The sequence below is a fragment of the Monodelphis domestica genome, chromosome 1 (assembly GCF_027887165.1).
Source record: "Monodelphis domestica isolate mMonDom1 chromosome 1, mMonDom1.pri, whole genome shotgun sequence".
Lineage (NCBI taxonomy): Eukaryota > Metazoa > Chordata > Mammalia > Didelphimorphia > Didelphidae > Monodelphis > Monodelphis domestica.
Genome location: NC_077227.1, coordinates 309,307,069 through 309,325,984, shown reverse-complemented (window position 1 = coordinate 309,325,984; position 18,916 = coordinate 309,307,069).

Here is an 18,916-nt window from a genome sequence, read left to right as displayed (position 1 = left end):
GCAACACAGGAAAGTTAGTTAGGTCCTTACACTACTGTGTTGGTTTCTCCATCTTCAGTAAAAGTTTTGGGTAGAGATTCTCGGTATCATTGTTCACATATAAAATTAGCACATGGTATAAATAATGAAAATGTACAAATCATTGAAGAAGAAGGAAATGAAGAGACTGCAGAAAGATAGAATCATCAGTCAAATTGAGTCTGCAGTCAAAAAGATCAGTAAGGAGAGGACCATTCCTGCAGAAGAGGATAATGTAGATGAAGAGGAGAATTCAGGAATTAATGGACATTGATGAAAGACTGAGAAGTTAAAAATTTTAAAGACTTTGTGAAATTTGCACTGAAGAAGATTATAGGATAAATGGACTAATGATTTTATGCTTTGGGTAATGTATTACAGTAAATAATAACATAGTATTTATTCATATACAAACACAAATATATTTCCTACTATGGAATTGCAGAAGGATATTCAAGAGGAAGGAAGTAGTTGTATGTTGCATACAACAATAACATAATTCATATAACAGTAACATTGACATTTAAATAGCAAAACAACATGACATAACAAAAGTAACAACATAATAAAACAAACACTAAACATACATGGTTAGGTTACATTGAATCTCTATTTAAATGAGTGAAACAATGTATAGTTAGGTACTAATAGTGTTATGATTAGCTATAGATATGTTATTTACTAACAAAATGTAGTTACATACGTAGACTTAGTTTAGGTATAGAAATTTAGTTAGAAGTATTTTGAAAATAGAGATTAGTTGGGTTATATTAAGTAAGATAAGAAAATTAGATACTGACTTGCACTGCATCATACATTACACAACACAAACAACATATGACATCACATATCAAACACAATTATAAATAAATATGTAAATAGGGTGTATAATAGGATTGTAAATTAATTGTATTATAGTGCATGTAGATATGTAAACTATGTGTAAATATGAAGTGCACATAAGTGTACATATGTACATGTATAGCATACCTGCATGTATTACACATGTGTACTATATGTATATATGTAAATTATGTACATAGCTCACTGTTACATGTATTTGCATAAGTGAGTTTATTGTTTGGTTTAATGTTCATTGTAAAACTTATGCAATGTTGGGTTTATTGTGATTTTTCAAATTTTTTTCTCTAAGTTTAATGTTAATGTACTGCAATACTAGTACATTGTTCTGTTTTAGCTGATAATGTTTTAAGTTTGATATTTGCATGGACATTATGTTCACCTGTTTGATGTTATTTGCTGTTCTGATTGGCTTCTGTTTGACTTTTATACTTGTTCATTATTTACTTTGTTTTCCTTTTCCTTTTCCCTTGTTACAATTCCTTAGAATAGGTTAGTGTAAATTAGAGTAAGATAGTTGAATGTAGGTTGTTTGTTATTTTGGGTAAATTTCTTAGTTTAGGTAACTGGTGAGTATTTTAGATTGTGCACAAATTCAAAAACCCTGTTTTCAACACGATTTTAGATTTGTGCAATACAGGAGAATTGTGATAAAGGATGGAAAGGTTTGCAATTTGCAAAACTGTGCAAGAAATGAAAAGTATAAACCTAGGTATGATTGACAGTGGCATGTGACCAAGGCTCACATGGGAGCCTGAGCTGGAGGATCAGGGAAGATTCCATCTTGCCCCAATGGACTTTTCTTCTGGGCTCCTGAGGAAGTGAAGAGGAAGGTATCAAGAGGATTTTCCCTGTGTTGAACTGAGGAAGGTTCCTGTATCTAGCTGCTGGCAGCATTCAGTCTAACTTGGACATCAGGACTTGCTTGGACATCTAACAACAACAGATCCTGACTCTAACTGGTTTTGGAACCCTGATGTGATATTTTGTTAAGTTCTTGTAGTTTAGTAACCTAGTTAGCATAGTTAGTTAGTTTTTTAAATAAGAAATAAGCATAAGTAAATCCCTAAGCCCTTATTCCTTTCCCTTCCAAAACAATAAAGTAAATTTTTGTTTTTTTCTCTTGTGATTCCCTTTTACAAAATCCTATCCTAACACTCCCAAGGGTTCTTACTTAAGGTATATTGATTTCCAAGAGCTTCATGGATAGCTTTCAGGCAGATCTCTGAACTTGCATGGGAAAAAAAAATCATTTCTTTATTTTCACTAACCTCTAGCTAAAATTTAGCATTTGCTTCAATTATTTAGAAACATTATTTTGCTAAGGGGTCTACAGGCTTCACCAGACTATCAAATGGGTCTATGAAACAAAAAGAGGTTAAGAAGCCTGCCTTAATCAATTTCTTTTATTATTCCTTGAAGACAGATGCTTTGATTTATGTCTTTTTATGCACAATACCAAGTATAGTGACTTGTACATCATACATGCTTTTTTTTACCTCTTGAATTATGGAAAAGGAAAACTCCAGGAAGAGACCTAGACTACATTCCTATTTGGTTTGATTTCAGATACATGGGAAAACCTTTTTACTTAATGCATTTGATTGGTGCTGCCCTTCATATTCAAAGATTGGAAAATTGGCTCACCATTACTGGAATAAGGGATTTGAGTTATTTCCCTAGGAGAAGAAATGGATTTGCATTGAGTTTTTGTTACCAACAGAATGCCTATGGGAAGAAATTTATTTTATTTTATTTTTTTATATTTTTTCTCATTTGAATTAGTTTATTTAGTCAATTTAGAACATTATTTCTTGGTTACAATAATCACATTATTTCCCTTCCTCCCCTCCACCCACCCTTCCCACAGCTGACAAGCAATTTCATTGGGTATTACTTATATCCTTGATTAGAACCTATTTCCACGTTGTTGATGTTTGCACCAGGATGTTCATTCAGAGTCTACATCCCCAACCATATCCCTTCGAACCATGGAATCAAGCAGTTGTTTTTCTTCGGTGTTTTTACTCCCACAGTGTTTCCTCTGGATGTGGATAGTGGTTTTTTTCTTGGATTCCTCCAAGTTGTTCAGGGTCACGGAATTGCCACTAATGGAGAAGTCCATTACATTTGATTGTACCACAGTGTATCAGTCTCTGTGTACAATGTTCTCCTAGTTCTGCTCCTCTCACTGTGCCTCAATTTCTGGAGGTTGTTCCAGTTCCCATGGAATTCCTCCACTTTATTATTCCTTTTAGCACAATTGTATTCCATCACCAACATATTGTGACAAGGAAATCACTTTAAAAGACTGATATATATTAATTTTAAGGTCGCCAAGGAATTCAGCTATGTAATTCCTAAATGAAAACTCAAGTCAGCAGTCAACCTTTTATGGAGTTTTTAATTACAAACAGGAGGAAGAAAAGTATTACAGAGAGAGAGAGAGAGAGAGAGAGAGACAGAGAGAGAGAGAGAGAGAGAGAAGGGAATAGGGCTTAAATACCCCCTCTGTTTAGGCTGGGCCAAAAGGCCCAAGCCCTTAGATAGCTGAGGCAAAGAAAAGAGATCAGTCCCTATCACTCACGTGACCAAAATGGAGAAACAGTCTCAGGGGCCTCCACCTCCAGCCTCCTTCAGAGCAAGCTTCTCAGAGCACCACCTCTCAGAGCAAAACCTCTCGAACCACCCCTCAGTCCTCAGACCCCGCTATCTTTAAGGAAACCATTCCAGTTCCCTCCCCTCAGTTCTCACATCTACCAATCACTGTCCATGTCTTCCCTGTGCCAATGGTGGCTCTAGCTTAACCCAGGACCGCCCAGAGGTCTGCCCCTTTGCACATGTCTGTTGAAGGTCATATTCTCAAATAATTAAATTTTGATCTATGCTGCAGCCCTTCCTAAATCCTGTTAGGACTGAGTAGGGTGGAGATTGTAAGTTCCAAGACCTGGTTCTGTCATTCCAAGTATCTCTATTGTATCAATTCTAAAATCAATCATGACTCAAAGAACTTCCTATTCTATGCTTAAGTATAGGTCAAAGCCCTTTCCATTGTTCAGCAAAAGGTTTCTGTCCTAAAGTAATCTTAAGTAGGGAGGAGAAGGACCCTCCCATGCCAAGGGGGGTTCACATTCCAATAGACTATCAGTAGGAAATTTTTCAAGTATGAAATTTCCCAATGGTGAAATTTCCAACATTTATAAGTCTAAGAAATTTTAAGGTTTACAATATACCACAATTTGTTCAGCCCTTCCCCAATTGAAGGGCATCCCCTCATTTTCCAATTTTTTGCCAACACAAAGAGTGCAGCTATCAATATTTTTGTGCATCTCTTTTTCCTTATTATCTCTTTGGAGTACACAACCCAGCAGTGCTATGGCTGGATCAAAGGGCAAACAGTCTTTTATCGCCCTTTGGACATAGTTCCAAATTGCCCTCCAGAATGGTTGGATCAATTCACAACTCCACCAGCAATGCATTAATGTCCCTACTTTGCCACATCCCCTCCAGCATTCATTACTTCCCTTTGCTGTCATGTTAGCTAATCTGCTAGGTGTGAGGTGATACCTCAGTTGTTTTGATTTGCATTTCTCTGATTATCAGAGATTTAGAACACTTTTTCATGTGCTTATTAATAGTTTTGATTTTCAAGAAAACATGTAATGCCCAGTGGATTTATGTGTCAGCTATGGGGGATGGGGGGAAGGAAAAGAAAATGATCTATGTCTTTAATGAATAATGCTTGGAAATGATCAAATAAAATATATTTTTTAAAAATAGTTTTGATTTCTTTAGCTGAAAATTGCCTATTCATGACCCTTGCCCATTTATCAATTGGTGAATGGCTTTATTTTTTTGTACAATTGGTTTAGCTCTTAATAAATTTGAGTAATTAGACCTTTGTCAGAGGTTTTTGTAATGAAGATTGTTTCCCAATTTGTTGCTTCCCTTCTAATTTTGTTTGTGTTAGTTTTGTTTTGAAATAGAAGAGTAAACTGACAGAAACTACTACTGATTGAAATAGAGATGGTAAACTGAGGGGAAACTGCTGTTCTCTGGCTGTGACTTGAGAGAGCTGCTATAGGAGCCTGAACCTGCTTATATGTAATGGATTGTAGAAATGAGAAATGCTGAGGGGTGAATACAGCAATACTACCATACAGGGAATACTGCTCTAGATAGATACTGGAGGATACTCTAGGGTTTGCCTACGAATCCATACTGATTGGATGGATGGTGGTGGATGATGATGGATCAATCTATTTCCTAACCTCCTCCCCCCCCTTCACTTCCTCCCATTTCCAACCCTTTCCATCCAGTTCTTCTTGAAGCCTTTGGCTCCTTTCCTCCCTCTATATGAACTATAAAGATACTTCAGTTGTTTTCTCAGTCAGGGGGTTTATTGGGATAACAGGATGGGAAACTGAGGTAAGAGGGATGAGGATTTCCCTAAACTACAAGGATAATTTTAGGGGGGTTTGAGGAAGTATTCCAGTCACAAACTATGACTCTAAGACAGTTAGGGAGATGGAGGACAACAGCAATTCAAAATCTTCTTTCTTCTTCACAAATCAGCCAGGTCTCTCAGCTTAACCCCAGAAAGAAACAAAGTTCAAAGTCTCTAAGTTTTCTCCTGGCCAGCTCAACTCTCAAATAGACCACCAATTCAAAAGCCTTTCCCCTGGTCAGCTTCCACTGCTCAGAGCCAGAGAGACAGAGACCAAGTCCCAAAAGCCAAGTTTTTCTTCTCAGTGTCACCTTCAACTGCTCAGAGTCAGAGAAGCCCCCAAAAACAAATCAGCCTCACAAAGGTCTTTCAGCCAGCTTCAAACCTCCAAGGAGAGAGAGAGAGTGTGACTTCCAGTCAGAGACCCAGAGACCAAAAGCCAGATCAGCCCCCCAGGATCCTTTCATCCAGCTTCAAACCCCCAGGGGAAAAAAGTGACTTCCAGTCAGAGACAAAGACCCCTCCCCCCAGTCAGCTCAAACTGCCCCCAATTGGGGACATTCCATTAGAACCCTGGTTCTTGCATCTTAGTCCACAAGTCCTGCAAAATCTCTTCATGTCTCCATCACAGTTTGTACAAAACCTTTTTAATTTGATGTAATCAAAATTATTGATTTTACATTTTGTGATTTTTTTCTAGCTCTTGCCTGGTTTTAAAGTCTTTCCCTTCCCAAAGATCTGATAAGTATACTATTCTGTGTTTGCCTAATTTGCTTATAGTTTCCTTCTTTATATTCAGATCATTCACCCATTTCGAGTTTATCTTGGTGTATGGTGTGAGATGTTGATTCAAACCCAATATCTCCCATACTGTCTTCCAATTTTCCCAACAGTTTTTATCAAATAGTGGGTTTTGGTCCCCAAAACTGGGCTCTTTTTGCTGAGGTCATTTACCTTAAATCTATTCCACTGATCCTCCTTCCTGTCTCTTAGCCAGTACCAAATTGTTTTGGCTTTATAGTATAGTTTGAGATTTGGGATTGCAAGTCCTCCTTCCTTTGCATTTTTTTCATGATTTCCCTGGATATCCTTGATCTTTTGTTCTCCCAAATGAACTTTGTTATGATTTTTTCTAATTCAGTAAAGAAGTTTTTTGGTAGTTCAATGGGTATGGCACTAAATAAGTAAATTAATTTGGGCAGGATTGTCATTTATATTATGTTAGCTCATCCTACCCATGAGCAATCAATGTTTTTCCAATTGTTTAGATCTAGTTTTAATTGTGTGGAGAGTGTTTTGTAGTTGTGTTCATAAAGTTCTTGTGTTTGTCTCAGCAGATAGATTCCTAAGTATTTTATATTGTCTAGGGTTGTTTTATATGGAATTTCTCTTTCTGATTCTTGCTGCTGAAATGGGTTGGGGATGTATAGAAATGCTGATGATTTATGCAGGTTTATTTGGTATCCTGAAACTTTGCTAAAGTTGTTGATTAATTTCGATTAGCTTTTTGGTTGATTCTCTGGGATTCTTTAAGTAGACCATCATATCATCCACAAAGAGTGATAGCTTGGTCTCCTCATTGCCAATTTTAATACCTTCAATTTCTTTTTCTTCTCTAATTGCTACTGCTAGTGTTTCTAGTACAATGTTAAATAATAGAAGTGATAATGGGCATCCTTGTTTCACTCCTGATCTTATTGGGAATGCATCTAGTTTATCCCCATTGCAGATGATGTTTGCTGATGGTTTTAGATATATATACTGTTTATTATTTTTAGGAAAGGCCCTTCTATTCCTATACTTTCTAGTGTTTTCAATAGGAATGGGTGTTATATTTTATCAAAGGCTTTTTCTGCATCTACTGAGATAATCATATGATTTTTGTCAGTTTTCTTGTTAATATGGTCGATTATGTGGATGGTTTTCTTAATATTGAACCATCCTTGCATTCCTAGTATGAATCCTACCTGATCATAGTGAATAATCCATGTGATGACTTGCTGGAGTCTTTTTGCTAGTATCCTATTTAAGATTTTTGCATCTATATTCATTAAGGAGATTGGTCTATAGTTTTCTTTCTCTGTTTTTGACCTGCCTGGCTTTGGGATGAGTACAATATTTGTGTAATAAAATGAATTTGGTAGAACTCCTTCTTTGCTTATTCTGTCAAATAGTTTGTATAATATTGGGATTAGTTGATCTTTGAATGTTTGATAGAATTCATTTGTGTATCCATCTGGACCTGGGGATTTTTTCTTAGGGAGTTCTTTGATGGCTTGTTCAATTTCTTTTTCTGATATGGGGATGTGTAGGTAATCTATTTCTTCCTCTGTTAGTCTAGGCAATTTATATTTTTGTAAGTATTCATCCATATCAGCTAGATTACCATATTTGTTGCCATATAACTGGGCATAATAGTTATTAATGATTGCCTTAATTTCCTCTTCAATAGAGGTGAGGTCTCCCTTTTCATCTTGAATACTGTCAATTTGGTTTTCTTCTTTCCTTTTTAAAATTAAACTGACCAGTACTTTGTCTATTTTATTTGTTTTTTTCAAAGTACCAGCTTCTGGTCTTGTTTATTAAATCAATAGTTCTTTAACTTTCAATTTTATTAATTTCTCCTTTGATTTTTAGGATCTCTAATTTAGTCTTTATCTGAGGATTTTTAATTTGTGCACTTTCTAGTTTTTTTAATTTGCATGCCCAATTCATTGATCTTTGCTCTCCCTAATTTGTTAATATATGAACTCAAGGATATAAATTTCCCCCTAGTACTGCTTTGGCTGCTTCCCATAGGTTTTGATTGTCATTTTCTTCAATGAAATTATTAATTGTTTCTATCTTTTGTTCTTTAACTAACTGGTTTTGGAGAATCGTATTGTTTAATTTCCAATTAATTTTTGATTTACCTCTCTATGTACCCTTGATGATTATTATTTTCATTGAATTGTGATCTGAGAAGTTTGCATTTATTATTTCTGTTCTTCTGCAGTTGTTTGAAATGTTTTTATGCCCCAGTACATGGTCAATTTTTGTGAATATACCATGTGCTGCTGAAAAGAAGGTATATTCTTTTTGTCCCTATTTATTTTTCTTCACATATCTACTAACTCTAATTTTTCTAAGATTTCAATCACTTCTCTTGCCTCTTTCTTATTTATTTTTTGGTTTGATTTATCTAGTTCGGATAGAGGAAGGTTCAGGTCTCCCACTAGTATAGTTTTTCTATCTATTTCATCCTTGAGCTCCACTAGTTTCTCCTTTAGAAATGCTATGGATGCTATGCCATTTGGTGCATACATGTTGATTCCTGATAGTTCCTCATTGTCTATACTGCCTTTTATCAGGATGTAATTACTTTCCCTATCTCTTTAATTTAATTTAATTTTTTAAAACCCTTACCTTCTGTCTTGGAGTCAATACTGTGTATTGGCTCCAGGGCAGAAGAGCAGTAAGGGCTAGGGAATGGGGGTTAAGTGACTTGCCCAGGGTCACACAACTGGGAAGTGGTTAAGGCCAGATTCTCTATCTCTATTAACTAGATTTATTTTAACTTTGTCTTTGTCAGATATCATAATTGCAGCTCCTGCCTTCTTTTTGTCAGTTGATGCCCAATATATTTGGCTCCATCCTCTTACTTTCACCCTATGCATATCTACCTTCCTCATATGTGTTTCTTGTAGACAGCATATGGTAGGGTTTTGAATTCTAATCCACTCTGCTATTTGCTTGTGTTTTATGGGTGAGTTCATTCCATTCACATTCAGGGTTATGATTAACAGCTGTGTATTTCCCAGCATTTTGATTTCTACTCCTAGTCTTACCTTTTCTTCTTTCACTATTTCCTTCTACCCCAATGTTTATTTTTAATCAGTCTCCCAAGTTCCCACCCTTATTTTACTTCTTTTTCTACCTCCCTCCCTTCTTATCCCCCCCCTTATTTTCCTTGCAGTCTTTTTTTTTAAACCCTTACCTTCAGTCTTGGAGTCAATACTGTGTATTGGCTCCAAGGCAGAAGAGTGGTAAGGGCTAGGCAATGGGGGTCAAGTGACTTGCCCAGGGTCACACAGCTGGGAAGTGTCTGAGGCAAGATTTTAACCTAGGACCTCCCATCTCTAGGCCTGGCTCTCAATCCACTGAGCTACCCAGCTGCCCCCTGCAGTCTTTAAAAAAAACACTACCCCCTCACCCTCTCCCTCCCTTGTACTGCTTCCTTCCCCACCAGTCCTTTTGTTACCCTTCTTTTCCCCTATAGGGCGCAAATCTATTCTCTGCCCCAATGGATTGTATTGTTCTTCCGTCTTAGGGTCAATTTCAATGCACATAAGAGTTGAGTATTTCCTATCTCCAACCTCTTTACCCTTCCAGTGTATTGATGTTCTCCCTCTTCCTGCAATGAGCTTCTTTGTGACATATAAATTTACCCCCTTTTGTTTCTTTTCTTTTCCCATTTCTTTTAGTATTAACCTCTTTTTAGCTCTATTTGTATATATATATATATATACATATATATATATGTACATATATATACACTCTTATTATTTTACTCTGAGTTTAACTTTTCAAAGAGCTTTTATAAACATCATTTAATTTGGACGACATATTAGTTCTGTGTAGTAGGGAAGGGAGAATAGAAGCTGTTTATCTATGTATATATCAATATGACAATAGATGGGTAGATAAATGGAATGGTACATAGAAGCATATAGTATAGATAGAAGATATATAGATAGATATGTGGATAGATGGAGGGAGGGAGAGGGAGAGGGAGAGGGAGAGGGAGAGGGAGAGAGAGAGAGAGAGAGAGAGAGAGAGAGAGAGAGAGAGAGAGAGAGAGAGAGAGAGAGAGAGAGAGAGAGAGAGAGAGAGAGGGAGTTGGCCTCATAGTCTGGAAGACTCAGACAAGTCATTTAATCTCTCAGAGTTTATAAGATGTTGAAAATGTGCTTCATTGGTAGAGGAAGTTTCTCACTGTAATGAAATCACAGGTTTAAAAAAAAACCCAAAGACCTCTTGTTCTCTTTGTCTCTGTTTCTATGTGTCTATCTCTGATTTCAGTTCTTTCTATGCATCTGATGCTTAAATATATATTTCTAGCCTTGACTTCTACCTATTTCTACCCACTTCTAATTCCATCTTTCTAGCTGCCTGCTATATACATATCCATGATAATGTTTAGCCATCATTACAGAATCAACATGTTTCAAACTAGACTCATCATCTTACTTAAAAAAACCAAACCAAACCAAACCAACAAAAAAATCCTGCTTATCCTCCTGACTCCCTTGTCTCTGTAGATAGTATTAACATCCTCCTAGTTACTCAGGCTGAAACCTTAGGTCATCCCTTACTTCCTTGACTTTCATACTTCACCACCACCCTTCTAAGTAGTTACTAAGTCTGATCACTCTCCTTAGTAATAATTTTTTGAGTCTCTCCACTCCCACTCTGACCATCTTAATTCAGACCATCAAGATCTTTCACCTGCCCTAGCCTCTTAAAAAGTCTCAACGCCGCTAGTCTTTCCCCTTTCTGTCATTCTTCATGACAATGTCAAGAGTAATAGGCCCAAACCACAGAATTGACCATATCACTTTCAAGTCAAAAAGTCTTTCTGCAATTCCACATTCATAAGATAAAACACAAACTCCTTGGTATGTCATTTAAAGTCCTTCAACCTACCTTATCATATACTACTTCCCTTCATATATTCTATGTTCCAGTTGAATTAGGATGAATCACATTGTCTCAATTTCATCTTGCCCTTACCTAGTTCTATACTTTTGTCCAGGCTGTCCCTTATGTCTGGAACAATTTTTACCTATCAGAATTGTATTCTTCCTTGAAGATCTACTTCAAGCATCAACTTCTCTTATCTTCTATTCCACCCTGTAGAGCCCCCATGACCTATAAATCAAGTCAAGAGCATTTATTAAGGCAACATGCTACCTGCTAGCTATACAAAGAAAGGCAGCAAACAGTCCTTGTTGTTAAGGAAATCATGATCTAAAGGGAGAGACAACAAGCAAACAAATGACTACAAACAAAATTGTAGCATCAAGGGGAGCTAGGAAAGTTTTCTTGCAGAAAGTAAACTTTAGCTAAGACTCAGAAGGAGGCAGAAAAGTCAAGAAGCAAAGAGGAGGGGAGAGAATTGGGGGACACACAGAATGCCTGGAGTAGGGAGTTTAATTTTTTATATATTTTTTTCAGTTTTTATTTTATTTTATTTTATCTTGAGAAAAAAAATTTAATTAGTTAATTTAGAATATTTTTCCATGGTTACAAGAATCATATTCTTTCCCTCCCTTCCCCCAACCTCCTCCCATAGCTGATGCACAATTCCACTGGGTTTTACATGTGTCATTGATTAAGATTTATTTCCATATTATTGATATTTGCACTAGGGTAATCATTTATAGTCTATCTCCCCAATCATATCCCCATCAACCCTTGTTTTTCTTCTGTGTTTCTGGAGTAGGGAGTTTTAGAGGATCATTTTTTAGGAACAACACAGAGGCCACTGTTCCTAAAGACTAAGATGTAAGAATACTGGAAAGGTATGAAAGGGCCAGGTTCTTTTTTTTTTTTAGTTTTTAAAACATTATTTTATTTGGTCATTTTCATACATTCTTCATTGGAAACAGATCATTTTCTCTTCCTCCCCCCCAATCCCCCCCCCTTCCTAGCCAATGCGAGATTCGTCTGGGTATCACATGTGTCCTTGCTCTGAACCCATTTCCTTATTGTTGGTATTTGCATTAGGGCGCTCATTAAGCATCTCTCCTCGATCATGTCCCCTCAACCTCTGTAGTCATGCAGTTGCTTTTCCTCAGTGTTTTTACTCCCTCAGTTTGTTCTCTGCTTGAGGATAGTTTTTTTTTTTCTCGTAGATCCCTGCAGATTGTTCAGGGACATTGTAAAGCCATTAATGGAGAAGCCCATTACGTTCTCTTGTACCACAGTGTGTCAGTCTCTGTGTACAATGTTCTCCTGGTTCTGCTCCTCTCACTCTGCATCACTTCCTGGAGGTTGTTCCAGTCTCCATGGAATTCCTCCACTTTATTATTCCTTTTAGCACAATAGTATTCCATCACCAACATATACAATTTGTTCAGCCATTCTCCAATTGAAGGGCATCCCCTCATTTTCCAATTTTTGGCTACCACAAAGAGCGCAGCTATGAATATTCTTGCACAAGTCTTCTTCCTTATTATCTCTTTGGGGTACACAACCCAGCAGTGCTATGGATGGATCAAAGGGCAGACAGTTTTTTTATTGCCCTTTGGGCATAGTTCCAAATTGCCCTCCAGAATGGTTGGATCAATTCACAACTCCACCAGCAATGCATTAATGTCCCTACTTTGCCACATCCCCTCCAGCATTCATTACTTTCCTTTGCTGTCATGTTGAACAATCTGCTAGGTGTGAGGTGATACCTCAAAGTTGTTTTGATTTGCATCTCTCTGATTATAAGAGATCTAGAACACTTTTTCATGTGCTTATTAATAGTCTTGATTTCTTTAACTGAAAATTGCCTATTCATGTCCCTTGCCCATTTTTCAATTGGAGAATGGCTTGATTTTTTGTACAACTGGTTTAGCTCTTTATAGATTTGAGTAATTAGACCTTTGTCAGAGGTTTTTGTTATGAAGATTGTTTCCCAATTTGTTGCTTTCCTTCTAATTTTAGTTACATTGGTTTTGTTTGTACAAAACCTTTTTAATTTGATGTAGTCAAAATTATTTATTTTGCATTTTGTGACTCCTTCTAAGTCTTGCTTTGTTTTAAAATCTTTCCCTTCCCAAAGTTCTGACATGTATACTATTCTGTGCTCACCTAATTTACTTATAGTTTCCTTCTTTATATTCAAGTCATTCACCCATTCTGAGTTTATCTTGGTGTAGGGTGTGAGGTGTTGATCTAAACCTAATCTCTCCCACACTGTCTTCCAATTTTCCCAGCAGTTTTGATCAAATACTGGATTTTTGTCCCAAAAGCTGGGGTCTTTGGGTTTGTCATAGACTGTCTTGCTGAGGTCATTTACCCCAAGTCTATTCCACTAATCCTCCTTCCTGTCTCTTAGCCAGTACCAAATTGTTTTGATGACCACTGCTTTGTAATATAGTTTGAGATCTGGGACTGCAAGGCCATCTTCCTTTGTATTTTTTTTTTTGTTATTTCCCTGGATATCCTTGATCCTTTATTCTTCCAAATGAACTTTGTTATGGTTTTCTCTAATTTAGTAAAATAGTTTTTTGGTAGTTCAATGGGTATGGCACTAAATAGATAGATAAGTTTGGGTAGGATGGCCATTTTTATTATGTTAGCTCATCCCACCCATGAGCAATCAATGTTTTTCCAATTGTTTAGATCTAGTTTTAACTGTGTGGAGAGTGTTTTGTAATTGTGTTCATATAGTTCCTGTGTTTGTCTCGACAGATAGATTCCTAAGTATTTTGAAAGGGCCAGATTCTGAGGGGCTTTAAAGGCCAAATAGAGGATTTTATATTTGATCCTGGAGGTGATAGTCATTGTTGTTTATTGAATGGGAATTAGGGAAGGAGAAATGTCATGATCAGACCTGCATTTTAAAAAAGTCGTTTTGACAGTCGAGTAGAAGATGGATTAGAGTGGGGAGAGACTCAAGGCAGGAAGACCCACCAGCAAGCTATTGCAGTAGGAAAGGTATGAGGTACTACAGGGCCTGCACTAGTTTGGTAGCAATGTCAGAGGAGAGAAGTGGGAGTAGACAAGAGATGTTCTGGAGGTAATATTGACAAGCCTTGGCAACAGATTGGATATTGAAGGTGAGGATGAGGAGTTGAAGATAGCACCTAGTTTGTGCATCTGGATGACTGAGAGGATAGTGTTATTAATAGTAAAAGAGAAATTTGGAAATGGAAAAGGTTTGGAGGTAAAGAATGAGTTCAGTTTGGGACATGTTGAGTTTAAGATGTCAAAGGTTCATTGAGTTCAAGATGTTTAATAGGCATTTATAATTAGTCTTTCCCTTGTAAGATTTCTCATACTGCCTTATTTGGACATCTTTGCATTTTTCCTATTGTAACTTTGGTTTTAATTATATTGTAATTATGTATATATATTTCTCTTTTCCCACTCCCATTAGATTGTTGGCTCCTTGGATGATATGGGAAAAAGAACACTACATTTGGAATCTAAGGTTCTGTTCTCTATAAAATAATGGGGCTAGACTAGATGATGCCTAAGATTCTTCCAGTTCTAAATCTAGATTTCGCCTTTGGGTTCTTTACTACCCAACTGAGCACATTAAATGTTTGTTGAATTGAATTCAACCTTCTATTTGCATTTGATTCAGGAAAACAACTTCCCCTTCCCAAGCTAAGGTGCAACCAAATAGAAATTACTTCTAACTGATTTTGTGAGTCTTCTCTCCTCCTCACTGGGATATATTATGACCCAAAGATATCATGCATATTATTAGAAGGGAAAATGAAGTTTCCCTGAATGATGACTAACCCTGATGTATTTTATTCATTAGCTTGTATTCATGTTTATTTGTCTTTATAAAAGGAAAATCAAGAGATAATTGAATTTCTTTCATTAGGTGCCCACACCATCACTTCAAAGAGGGAGGGCTGCTCCATCAGTAATAAATAAGGTGATTTTGCTCAAAAGGACCAGCTCTAGCATAATAATCTATGGGCATCTGTATTAGAGTAACTATTAGCTCACAGTTTTCCCAGTTTCATTTTGTTTTTTGCTATCCAAAATATTAATTATACTAGGTCCCATGCTCAGCTACACTCTGGGAAAACTGTCTCCTATCTCTCTAGCCCCAACACCTAGTGAACATTTAAAAAGTGAAAATGCATTTGTTGTATTTGCAATACATGGTCCCTGCCCCAAAACAGCTCAGTTCAGTGAGGGAAAGTAAGGACTATACAAATAAAAGATTAAATAGTAAGGTAGTAGATGATTAAATTAGAACATGATATCATCCTTCCAGCTTTGCTACTTAATAATAGTTCTCTGACCATGAGCAAGTTGCTTCACCAGGATAATGTGCCAACTCACTTGATCAAAACCATTTTAAAAATCATATAAATAGGGATCCACAATTTCTTGCTCATAGGATAAAAATACAGATTTCTTAATAAGTGCACCATCTTTCACATGAAGCATTTCCTGATCCTTTCAACTATTAGTGTCTTCTCTCTCAAACTACTGTGTATGCAACTAATTTTGTGTGTATACTATATTAAATACATTAACTTTCTATTTATGCTATATACGTATGTGTCTCCTTCATTAAAACATAAGTTCATACAAAACATAGAACTTAACAAAGAACATAACATAACTTAGAAACATAAGTTTCTAAGAGAAATTGATCCTTCTTTGTACTTATATCCCTAGCACATTTGGCACATTTGGTGCTTAACAAATATTAGTTGATTGATTTTTCATATTCTTCTTCACGGAGATCTGGGATTTTTTTAAAACCCTTACCTTCTGTCTTATAATTAAATCTAAGTATTGGCAGAAGAGTGGCAAGGGCTAGTCAATTGTGGTTAAGTGACTTGCCCAAAGTCACACACACCTAGGAATTGTCTGAAGCCATATTTAAACCTCCAGACTCTGGGCCTGGCACTGTGCTATCTAGTTGCTTCAAGATCTATGATTCTTAAGTTGTTTCTATGGAACTTGATATTGAGGACAATGGCTTTGGCCTATACAGAGATTGTGTGTCTAACATTGTTGCCTTTTGATTCTTGGCTGTCAAATTTTCTTCTACTTCAGTATTTTTGCATTATAAATATGTTAATTTCTATAATTTTTGGGAAGAATTCCAGCTCCAATTTTTTTCGAATCTACTAGTTGAATTTTTATTTCCAGGTTGAGAGCAATAAATTCTGACATGTATTCATTCCTGATTTTTTAATTTTATGGATCTCATTTTTCTTTTGAGGCATTTGGGAATTTCTTCTCTTTTTTTCATTTTTTTTCCTATTTAAAATTTTATTTATTTAATTTAGAATATTTTCCATGATTATATGATTCATATTCTTTCCCTCCCCTCCTCCCATAGCCAATGAGCTGTTCAACTGGGTTTTAAATGTATCAAGATCAAGACCTATTTCCATATTATTAATATTTGCATAGAGTGATCATATAGCGTCTACATCCCCAATCATATCCCCATCGAACCATGTGATCAAGGAAATATTTTTTCTTCTACTGTGTTTTCTACTCCCATAGTTCTTTCTGTGTTTCTACTCCCATAGTTCTTTCTCTAGATATGGGTAGTGTTCTTTTTCAAAAGTCCCTCAGAATTGTCCTGTATCATTGTATTACTGCTAGTAAAGAAGTTCATTACTTTTGGTTGTGCCACAGGTGTCTCTGTGTATAATGTTCTCCTGGTTCTGCTTCTTTTGCTCTGCATTATTCCTTTTAGCACAATAGTACTCCATCACCAACAGATACCACAATTTGTTCGGGCATTCCCTAATGGAAGGGCATTCCCTCATTTTCCAATTTTTTTGCCACCACAAAGAGTATGGCTATAAATATTTTTGTACAAGTATTTTTCCTTATTATCTCTTTGGGGTACAGACACCAATATGGTTAGATCAAAGGGCAGGCAGGCATTTAAAGCCCTTTGGGCATAGTTGGGAATTTCTATTGTTCCATACTATCTTGGGATTCCACAGGAATCTGTGTTCAATCAGGTATTGGATCATGTTCTTTTGTCTTGTAATAGTTAAGAGAATTTTGTATTTTCTTTGGGGATTTAGAACTCATCCTACCTTTGAGATCAGTTTGTGTTTTGCATTTTTATGGGATTTTTTTAACTATTGAAATTTTTAATATTTCAGCCATTTTTCCCTTATATCCTATCACCAATATTCCTATCACTGACTTTGACTCTTTCCCTTTGGTTGGTGAATATATATCCAGGACTGGATGGCAAAGCTTCCTCAACCTCTTTCCAGATTGGGGGTATTTATTTAGTGTGCATTGACCTGAGAGGTCCTGCTACTAGTAGCATTTAGTTAGTCAGGATTGGCCCCAAATGGATTTTAGTCCCTTTTTGTTCAGGTTCAACACAGCCATTTACACTGGTCCCCAGCCCCATTCAAGACTCTCCTCCTTTCCTTCTTTGACTGGGTGGATCTACCATTTTTTGTGAAGTAGTAGAAGGTAGGATAGATTTTCAGGGTAGAATATCTGCAGTTTTGGAGATCCCTAACCTATGAAAAAATAAGGCAGAAGGCAAAACCCTTCCCTATCTTTCTTCTTCATATAGTTGAGCACACAGAATGTGTCTTGCTAATTGTGGGATTGGGGAGCTGGAAAAGAGTACAAAAAAACCTCTGAATCAGGAGAGGTTTAACAATGTGGGCCACAGATACAAACCCACAAATCAGTGTGTGTGTGTTCTTACCAGAGTTTGGAGGCTGGGGGAGGGGTGATGAGTGATCCAATTAAGTATTAATTCATGAGGATTTTACTTTGTTGGGGTTTTCTCCTTTTTGTTCTATTGATTCAGCCAACAATCCTCTGTGTTTGGTGTATAATTATTCTTCTAGGGTTTTGGGGGGAGTTGATGGAGTCTGGAAAAACTGTCTAGTCTGTCATATGTCCTGAAAGGCTGGCACCTTTTTTGTACAATAATGTCACTTTCATATTCATCCTTCATTCCTATTCTTGCTTCCTTTATTAATAATGAATATGAATCTTAAAAATCCCAGTGGGTTATGAATCTATACTTGTCTCTTTAAACAACTCTCCACCTTTCTTCCACATCAGGATTTGTGTTGTCAGTATTTTGTTCTTAGACCAATTTTTACCAAAATTTTCATCTTGGGCCATAGGATTCTACCTAATGATCCAGAACAGTAGTCCCTCTCATGGTTTCTTCTACTTTATTAAAATAATCAAGAACACCAATTCAATCTCCTTGTTATACAGATAAAAGCATAGAGATACAGGAAAGGGACGCATTTGCCTTTTATCATGACTTAGAATGGGCAGAACCTAATTGGCCTTCCTGACTCCTATGGATTGTTCTGTTAGAAAGCTTCACCTAGATTTCTGATTGTTGAAGTCAAAACTAGCTTGAATGGTTAGGGCAAAAGAAGGACCTTTCTCTGCTCTCAGGAAGTAGTGGTACCATCTACAGACAGAGGGGGGTTTGGAGCAGGAACCATTGATGTTACAGTGTAAATAGTGTGATAGTGTGTATAGTGTTATAGTTAATTCTTCTCATTTCACTTTGTATCAGTTCATACAAGTTTTACCAGGTTTCTTTGAAATAGTTTCTTTATTTCTTCTAGCACAATTTGTTGTTGTTATTGTTCAGTCCTTTCAGTCATGCCTAACTCTTCATGACCCATTTTTAGGTTTTCTTGGCAAATATACTGGAGTGGTTTGTCATTTCCTTCTCCAGTTCATTTTACATATAAGGAAATTGGGGGGAAATGGAGCTAGGTAACTTGCCCTGGTCACACAGCTAAGTGACTGAGGCCATATTTGAACTCAGGTCTTCCTGACTTCAGATCCAGCACTCTATATCCACTGGTTCACCTAACTGCAGAATTA